General features: G+C 42.9%; 1 non-coding gene across 1 annotated transcript; it reads right to left on the reverse strand.

Moving 5' to 3' along the window:
- On the reverse strand, nucleotides 1-106 carry LOC140808493 (small nucleolar RNA R71). Its single transcript, XR_012112914.1, has one exon. It is a non-coding gene; the product is annotated as a small nucleolar RNA R71 (small nucleolar RNA).
- Nucleotides 107-9,577: the final 9,471 nt, after the last annotated feature.

A 9,577-nucleotide genomic window follows, 5' to 3' on the forward strand; every position in this document is an offset into this window, starting at 1 on the left:
AGCTGCGGGCAGACATCACAACATTTGCTCAGTTCGATCAAGAGTCACTATATGAGGCGTGGGAGCGTTTCAAAGATCTATTACGAAGATGCCCACATCACGAGTTGCCACTCGGGTTAGTCGTTCAAACCTTTTATTACGGTTTGCTTACTCCTAACCGTACTATGATAGATGCTGCTGCGTGTGGGAACCTTTTGAGGAAGACTGCGGAAGAAGGATATGAGTTGTTGGAGGAGATGGCTGCGAGCAGCTATCATCCTCAATCTGACAGGAACAACCAACGGAGAAGTGCCGGAGTTCACCAGGTAACTGATTTGTCTGTTATTACGGCACAACTTGACGCTTAAAACAGGAAAATAGACGGCTTGAACGTGAGTGGCACGGCTATGCGTCTTCAAGAGATATTCTGTGAGAAGTGTGGAGGGGAACACTATGTGAAAGACTGTCAAGATGGAAATCCCTTCTATGTGCAAGATGAGGCACCGGTGAGTCAAGTGGGAGTCCAAAACCACCCAAGGAATGACCCTTACTCGAACACATATAATCCTGGGTGGAGGCAACATCCCAACTTCTCATGGGGCGGTCAAAACAGTCAAACTAGACCGCAAGGAGGACAACAATATGGCAAACAACCAATGTACAGATCCGATCCTCCTAGAGAAGAAAAGTCCAACTTGGAGCAAATGATGTCTAAGTTTATTTCATCCACTGAAACTAGACTTCAAAATCAAGATGCATCGATTAAGGGGCTCGAAACTCAGATTGGGCAATTGGCCAAGATGATAGCAAATCGAGAGCCGGGCACCTTGCCAAGCAACACCGAAACTAATCCAAAAGAGCAAGTGAAGGCCATTGAGTTGAAGAGTGGAAAGATTTTGGAGCCTAGAGAGAAAGAGAAAAGCCAAATATCGGATGAGCATGCTGAGGCGTCAAAAGGTAAGTCATCTAACTCTACACCAGCACCCACGGCACATCCTAAGATTGTTATCCCCCCGCCTTTCCCTGCAGCATTGAAAAAGGCAAAACTAGATGCACAATTCGGTAAATTTCTTGAGGTGTTTAAAAAATTGCATATCAATATTCCCTTTGCCGATGCTTTAATGCAAATGCCTAGTTATGCCAAATTCTTGAAGGACATCTTAGCTAACAAGCGAAAATTGGAGGATCACATGACAGTGAACTTGACTGAGAGTTGCTCTGCTTTGGTGCAAAACAAAATCCCACCGAAACTAAAAGACCCAGGGAGTTTTTCTATCCCTTGCATGATTGGTGATGTTGTTTTTCGTAAAGCGTTGTGTGATCTTGGTGCAAGTATTAATCTGATGCCCTTATCTGTTTTCAGGAAACTCGGATTAGGAGAGCCTAAGCCGACGAGGATGTCTTTACAACTGGCTGACAGGTCTGTCAAGTACCCCCGCGGAGTGATTGAGGATGTGCTAGTGAAAGTGGACAAATTCATTTTCCCTGCGGACTTCGTGGTGCTTGATATGGAGGAGGATGCGGAGATGCCTCTGATTTTGGGTAGACCGTTCCTTGCAACTGGCAAGGCACTGATTGATGTGCAAGATGAGAAGTTGAAACTGAGAGTGGGCGAGGATGAGATTACTTTCGATGTTTTTCATGCACTTAAGCACACACTGCATTCTGATAGTTGTTTTAGAATTGATGCTTTGGACTCTCTTGTGTCTCATTATGTGCAGGATACTTTTAGGGACCCGGTGGAGGCCACTATCACCACTGAATTGGGAGAAGAGGAATTGGATGAAGAGAAAGCTGAAATCGTGGCACACTTGAATGCCAACCTTCCATGGAGAAAGCCGATGAGGATGCGACTGGAGGATCTAGGAGAACGAAGAGATTTGACCCCTCAAAGGTCAAGCATCGAGGAGCCACCCACACTTGAGCTAAAGCCGTTGCCTCCACACCTCAAGTACGTTTACTTAGGTGAGAATACCACATTACCTGTCATTATTTCTGCCGCTTTGACAGATGTGATGGAAGCCAAACTAGTGGAGGTTCTAAAAGCGCACAAGGGCGCATTTGCATGGAAGGTGGCGGATATCAAAGGGATCAATCCCTCAGTCTGCATGCACAAGATATTGATGGAAGACAAGTACTCACCTCTTGTGCAACCTCAGGGAAGATTGAATCCTAAGATGCAAGAGGTAGTGAAAGCTGAGACGATTAAGCTTCTCGATGCAGGTATTATCTATCCTATATCTGATAGTGCATGGGTAAGTCCTGTTCAATGTGTGCCAAAGAAGGGTGGTATTACTGTGATTACAAATGATAAGAATGAACTAATACCCACCAGGACTGTCACGGGATGGCGTGTATGCATTGACTATAGGAAATTGAATGATGCCACCCGAAAAGACCACTTTCCCCTCCCTTTTATTGATCAAATGCTTGAGAGGTTAGCGGGTCATGAGTTTTATTGTTTTCTAGATGGGTATTCTGGGTATAACCAAATCATGATTGCGCCCGAGGACCAAGAGAAAACCACTTTCACTTGTCCTTATGGCACTTTTGCTTTTAGAAGAATGCCCTTTGGTTTGTGTAATGCACCCGCCACCTTTCAACGTTGCATGACCGCTATATTCCATGATATGATAGAAACTTTTCTTGAAATATTTATGGATGACTTCTCTATTTTCGGACCGTCTTTTGATGACTGTTTGCAGAACTTGCAGGTGGTGTTGATGAGATGCGAGGAAACCAACTTGATGCTCAATTGGGAAAAGTGCCATTTCATGGTACAAGAGGGCATTGTCCTAGGGCACAAGATTTCGGAGCACGGGATAGAGGTGGACAAGGCGAAAGTGGAAGTCATCAAGAAGTTACCACCTCCGGCGTCCATAAAGGGAGTTAGAAGTTTTCTAGGCCACGCCGGTTTTTATCGGCGTTTCATAAAAGATTTTTCAAAAATTACAAAACCTCTCTCTTCTTTACTTATGAAAGATGTGCCATTTGATTTCACTTCTGACTGTTTACAGGCATATGAGAGTCTGAAGGAGCGCTTGGTGACGGCTCTTGTCTTGGTGGCACCGGACTGGGATCTACCTTTCGAGATAATGTGCGACGCCAGCGACACTGCAGTGGGGGCCGTGCTTGGCCAGCGACAAAACAAGGTATTTCATACAATCTACTATGCAAGTAAGACCTTAGATGAGGCTCAATTAAATTATGCAACAACTGAGAAGGAATTACTAGCCGTAGTGTTTGCACTTGACAAATTTCATTCATACCTTGTTTTGTCCAAAATAATTGTTTTCACTGATCATTCGGCCCTCAAATATTTACTTGCTAAAAAAGATGCAAAGCCACGCTTACTTCGGTGGATACTATTGTTGCAAGAGTTTGATTTAGAGATCAAGGACAAGAAGGGTGTTGAGAATGTGGTAGCAGATCATTTGTCTAGATTAGAATGTATTTGTAATGATTCTGTTGAGCATGCTATCAATGATTGGTTCCCGGATGAGCAACTATTTGAGGTGAGAAATTGTCCATGGTATGCAAATTTCGATAACTATCTTGTCACAGGCACACCTCCACCAAACCTATCTTTTCACCAACGAAAGAAATTCTTTTCTGACGTGAAATACTATTTTTGGGAGGAACCGTTCTTGTTTAAGATTTGTGCAGATTCCATGATAAGACGGTGTGTTGCGGAGGAAGAGTTTTATAAGATTCTCAACCATTGCCATGATCGTGAGGTAGGTGGTCACTTTGGACCAACGAGGACGGCATCTAAGGTACTCGAATGTGGATTTTATTGGCCAACCCTCTTTAAAGATGCTCGTTCTTATGTGCTACATTGTGATAAATGCCAACGGTCAGGTAACATCTCTAACCGTCACGAAATGCCTTTAAATAATATCATTGAGTGTGAGGTTTTTGATGTGTGGGGAATAGATTTCATGGGACCGTTTCCCAGTTCTTTCATGAAAAAATACATTTTGGTGGCGGTGGATTATGTGTCTAAGTGGGTAGAGGCGGAAGCATACGCCACTAATGATGCTCAAATGGTTCTAAAATTTTTGAAGAAAAACATTTTTAACCGCTTTGGAACACCACGAGCAATCATTAGTGATGGTGGCACTCATTTTTGCAACAAACTCTTTGAAAAACTTTTAAGCAAATATGGTGTCACACATAAGATCTCTACCCCTTATTACCCCAGACGAGAGGGCAAGTTGAGGTGTCTAACCGAGAGATAAAGCGAATTTTGGAGAAGGTGGTAGGTGTCAGTAGGAAGGATTGGTCGGTGAGATTAGATGATGCTCTTTGGGCATATAGGACTGCTTTCAAAACACCAATAGGCACGACACCGTACAGATTATTGTTTGGTAAAGCATGTCACTTACCTGTAGAGTTAGAGCATCGCGCATATTGGGCAACCAAAGCACTAAACTTTAACTTTACTGATGCAGGTGAACGACGGTTGCTTCAACTAGATCAATTGGAGGAGTTCCGAAATCTGGCCTATGATCTTGCATTGTCATACAAAGAGAAAACAAAGAAGGCTCATGATAAGAGGATCATCGAGAGAGAATTCAAAGAAGGCGAAAGTGTCCTACTCTACAACTCCCGGTTGCGACTATTTCCCGGGAAATTGAAGGCACGATGGTCCGGTCCATTCGTGATCTCGAAAGTTTATCCATCGGGAGCTGTAGAATTGAAAGATGGGAAGGATGGGGCATTTACGGTCAATGCCCAGCGACTGAAGCACTACATGGGTGGCACAATTGAGCCGCAACTTGGAATCACTCGGTTCCAAGACACGCCGAACTGAGACAGACCGACAGTCAAGCTCTCAACGATAAATTGAGAACTTACTTCTTTTCCCTTCTCTTGCATTTAATTTAATTTTCTTTTTCTTTCGTGTCAGCATATTTTGTTTTACTGTTGTTTTATATATAAAAAAAAAGGTGGAATGTGAATTTTTCCCGAGAACTCGGCGCTCGGGCGGTAATTTATTACCGCTCGAGCGCGAAGCTAATACAGAAGTCCAGAGAGCTTGGCGCTCGGGCGGTAATATTTTACCGCTCGAGCGCGAGCATTTGCCTCTACTAACTTTTCCCCGAGGACTCGGCGCTCGAGCGGTAATATTTTACCGCTCGAGCGCGAAGCCTTTTAAAGCGCAGATCCCCTTCCCCTTTCTTCATTCTGCACGAAATTTTCTCTCTCAAAATCCCTAATCCCCAAATTCCCCTCTCAAAAATCCCTCACTACTCTCATTTTGTTCTTTCAATTTTGTGGTGCAGGCGTTCAATATCCACTCTAGTCTCCGGCAACAAGGCACAAACTCCCTTGGGAAGTAAGAACACCATTCTCCAACTCAAAGATTCAACTTGTCCAACACAATGGCTCCCAAAAGCAAAAAGGTAACCCCGGTTCCTTCTCTTCATCATCGTTTGATAGGGCACGGTTTGTTAGTATAGAGGCTAGGGCTCGATACGAGCATGCGAAAATTCATCGCAACCCAATAGCCGAGAGGGGAGTCCGGCGACAGTTAGAGGACAGATACTTGGATATTATTGTTGATTTGCAAAGGCGTGGTTGGGAACAATACGGTGAGCAACCTAAGGCAGCGGTAGTGTCTGTGGTTCGCGAATTTTACGCCAACGCAGCGGAGGGGCGAAATGGTTTGGTGTTTGTGAGAGGTAAGCATGTACCATATGACTCGGTGACGATCAACGCACTGTTAGGGACGGCGGAGGTTGACGACTCCCACTTCCAGACATTGGTTGCTAACCCGAATTATGATACGATTCTCGCCACATTGTGCCATCCGGGCGCAATATGGAAACCATTGGGCGGCTCGCCGAGTTGTTTTGACGAGAAGTATTTGAAAACCGAAGTTGCCCTGTGGTATTTATTTGTGGCTCGGAGAATGATGCCGGTCTCGCATAAGAGCGAGGTCCAGAAAGAGCGGGCGGTGCTGCTTTATGCGTTGACCGAGGGATACGCCATCAACGTGGGCACACTCATCAATTCACAAATCACACTGAGTGCCCACAACAGTCATGTGGGCCTGTTCTTCCCCACCATTATCTCCGAGTTGTGCGCTAGAGCGGGAGTCGTGTTTCGCGATGACGAGGAGTGGTTGCAACCCATGAAGCCTATTTGTGTCGAAGACCTCCAGCGGAAACGAGCTAAGCGAATCAGTGAATTTCCCTCTCGGGAGGAGAACGCCGGTGGATCTAGCACCAACATCCCACGCCACCTTCCACCACCACCCCACCGGAGAACTCACACCGATATGATGGCTGAGAATCTCGCCTTCCAAACGCATCAGGGTCAATTCAACTCGTATGTCACCGACCATTTGTCTCACATTGACTACATGATGCGCTCACTGCTTGTGCAAGGGGGCGTTGACCCATCGACCATCCCACCGTCTCCGCTACCCCCCTCCCCCATTTCGGTTCCAGTATGATTACTCTCAACATGGGGAGGCCGCAGGAGTGCCACCGTCGGAGCAGGATGAGGATGACACTTGATCAGGGGAGTTTACTGTTTCCCCTACTTCGCATTTTTTTTCCTTTACCGCTTTTCTGATTTTTCTTTCTTATCATTGTTTCTGTCTAGCATGTTTATTAGCTTTCATGTTTATGTAGTCTGCATTTGTGTTTGCATTTCTGTGTTTGCATTTACATTCATGAGTTGTTTTGTCGTTAGTGTTTGTTTCGTTTTGTGCAATGAGGGCATTGCACAACTCTAGTATGAGGGGGTAGATCGTTATGTTTGTTTAGTTCATGTTTGGTATCGTTTATGGTGAGAAGACATAGTTTATGAGCCAATGATGATGTTGAATTGATAATATACAAAAATATTGATTGGGTCACTTCATGAATGATACTCTTGATTGTTGACGCATGAATTTTGGTACAAAGTTTGAATTTTTTGAGCACATATGTGTGGGGACTAGAATTTTGTAGGAATAATGGTGAAATTTGAAAGTTTTGTGTGGTTAACTTGAAAGGCACCATTTATGAGTTGATTTAGCATGTAAACCCGTGAAAATAAGTCGCTAATTGGGACCTTGAATGAGAAAATTTGATTTGCCTTGAACTTTACATTTACCTCCTTTCCAATGCACTGAATTAAAATGTCATACTCCTAACCAGCTGTAATCCAAAGTATATATTCTTAGCCTAGGGAGTACATGTGTAAAAATTGTGCATTTAAAAAAAAAAGAGAAAAAGAGAAGAAAGAAGGAGATGTAAGGTGAGGGGGAGCCGAAATAAAAGGAATGAAATTCTATTCCTAGGCTAAAAGTTGGAGATGTAAGGAGACGAGGAAAGTCAGACGAAAAGTCTTGACGATTGCACAATGAAAATGATCGGTGTACTCCCAACTTTTAGCTACTTGAGCTTATTTTCCTTCTTTTCGTCACCCTTATCTGCACTTAAAAGTTGAATAAAGTTCAATTTATGGCTAGTGATAAATGGACACGGGGGTGCATGCTAGTGAGACTTGTATTGAAGTGTTAATTGAGTGACTCGCATGATTTGATAATTGATCTATTTGAAATACGAATGACTAGACCCATCATGACACACACACACGTTCAAATGAGTGTCAAGATTTATGTGTAGATGAGAATGAGTATTCGTTTGCGATTTGACTTGATTATGATCTGTATGTGGGAAAGTTCACTGAGGCATGACATAAAAGTTGTTAACTCACCATTGCCATTTACTTGTGTTAGTTATTTCTTGTTTGAGTGTTTTGTGTTCGTTGTGTCTGTTAAAAATCTCGTGCTTTAACCTATTTTGCTCGAGGGCGAGCAAAAGGTTAGTATGAGGGGGTTGATATGTGTCGTTTTTACGTGTTTTATTGCATTGGTTTATTTGTGTTTGCATTGTGCATGCATGAATTTAATTCACATTATGTTCATTTTAGAGTAATCATTTGCATTTTATCATGTCTCACTTGTATATGATGAATTTGCAGGAAAAATGGTCGGAGAACGAAAATCAGAGCGAAAGGTGGAAGGCTCAAGAATTTGGACAGAACAAGCGGCGCCCGAGCGGTACATTTCTACCGCCCGGGCGCGAGAAGTGAATAAATTAAGGGCCAAGACAGAAAGTTGGCGCTCGGGCGGTGCTTTTCTACCGCCCGAGCGCGAGAAAATGCCTCCGAAGTCAGCCTTACAGAATCTTGGCGCTCGGGCGGTGCTTTTCTACCGCCCGAGCGCGAATGCCACATCAGCCGAGGGAACTTACAGAAAGTTGGCGCTCGAGCGGTACTTTTCTACCGCCTGAGCGCCACTTATTTTTGGCAAGATTTTTTCTCAGCCGATTCTTTCCTTAATTTCTGAACAAGACTGATATGGTATGCGAGGGGGACGAATTGGAGACCTATTCAGACCTAATTTGACAGCCGTCAAGGAGCTTTGGAGAGCTTTTGCACTTGGATTGAAGATTCGACGGTTTCCGGGCATCGTTCTTCGCAGATTTTGTCACGCCTAGTATTTCTAGTTTATTTTCCTTTGTTTAAACATTGTTTTGCTTATTTTAATTATGAATTCTAGTAGCTAACTTTAATATTTGTTGGGATTAAAGGGGATCCTACCCCAAACTTTCAGTTGGTTAATTTATATTTCGGTTTGTGATTTATTCTTGATTATTCTACGATTTTCATTGTGTCGTTGAGCGTAGCTAACTTTTACGACAATTTTATATCACGAGTGAGTTCGAGAGAATAACTAGTGATAGGATCGAGTAGTATAATATGCGGATCTACAATTTGCATAGACATATGAAATTGGATACGTGCCGATAGTCATAGTCCTTAGGGTCGAAAACTAGGGGATTTCATCAATCGAAATGCGGTTCATTCTTGATAAATAATTAAAGACATTTAATTACTTCATTGAGTGAATTAGTTTGGCATAGCTCGAGAGAGTGTGTTCAATTGAATAGGAAATCCTGTCGGAAGCGTAGAACACAATCGAACGAATTAATTAATTAATAAGGGATAGGTGAACCAGAATTCCCAACAAATTCTTTTATCATTTGAAATTTAATCCATTGATTTAGCATTCATATTTCATCATTTAATCTTTGAGCTTGTTTATTTAAATTTTCTTGAATTTTATTAGTCATAAAACAAACAATCAAATTTCGTCGCTAAAGTTTTAATAACTAAAATAATAATTGTGAAACACAGTCTTCAGTGGAACGATACTCGTACTCACGTACACTATATTATAACTTGACAGCGTGCACTTGCGATTTATTTTGAGCATACAAAATCATATTTTATTGGGGATTTTACTGTGCAAGTTTTGCTCGATCAAAGCCATAACTGGTAAAAGATTTCAGACCGATCAGCCTCTCTAATGTCTGTTACGAAATTGTCTCTTAACTCATCACTAATTCGATTCACTGGGAACTCTCGGAGTGCTTTCATCCCCGGACGCTTGATTACTGACAATATCATAGCGAGTTTCGAGATCTTGCGCTAGTTGAGGAACATGAAGAATGGCCGAAGTGGTTATGCAGCCCTCAAACTAGATATGAGCAAGGCTTATGATATGGTTGAATAGGCTTTCCGGTAGAAGATA

Source organism: Primulina eburnea, chromosome 12, assembly GCF_022965805.1.
Source record: "Primulina eburnea isolate SZY01 chromosome 12, ASM2296580v1, whole genome shotgun sequence".
Classification (NCBI taxonomy): Eukaryota; Viridiplantae; Streptophyta; class Magnoliopsida; order Lamiales; family Gesneriaceae; genus Primulina; species Primulina eburnea.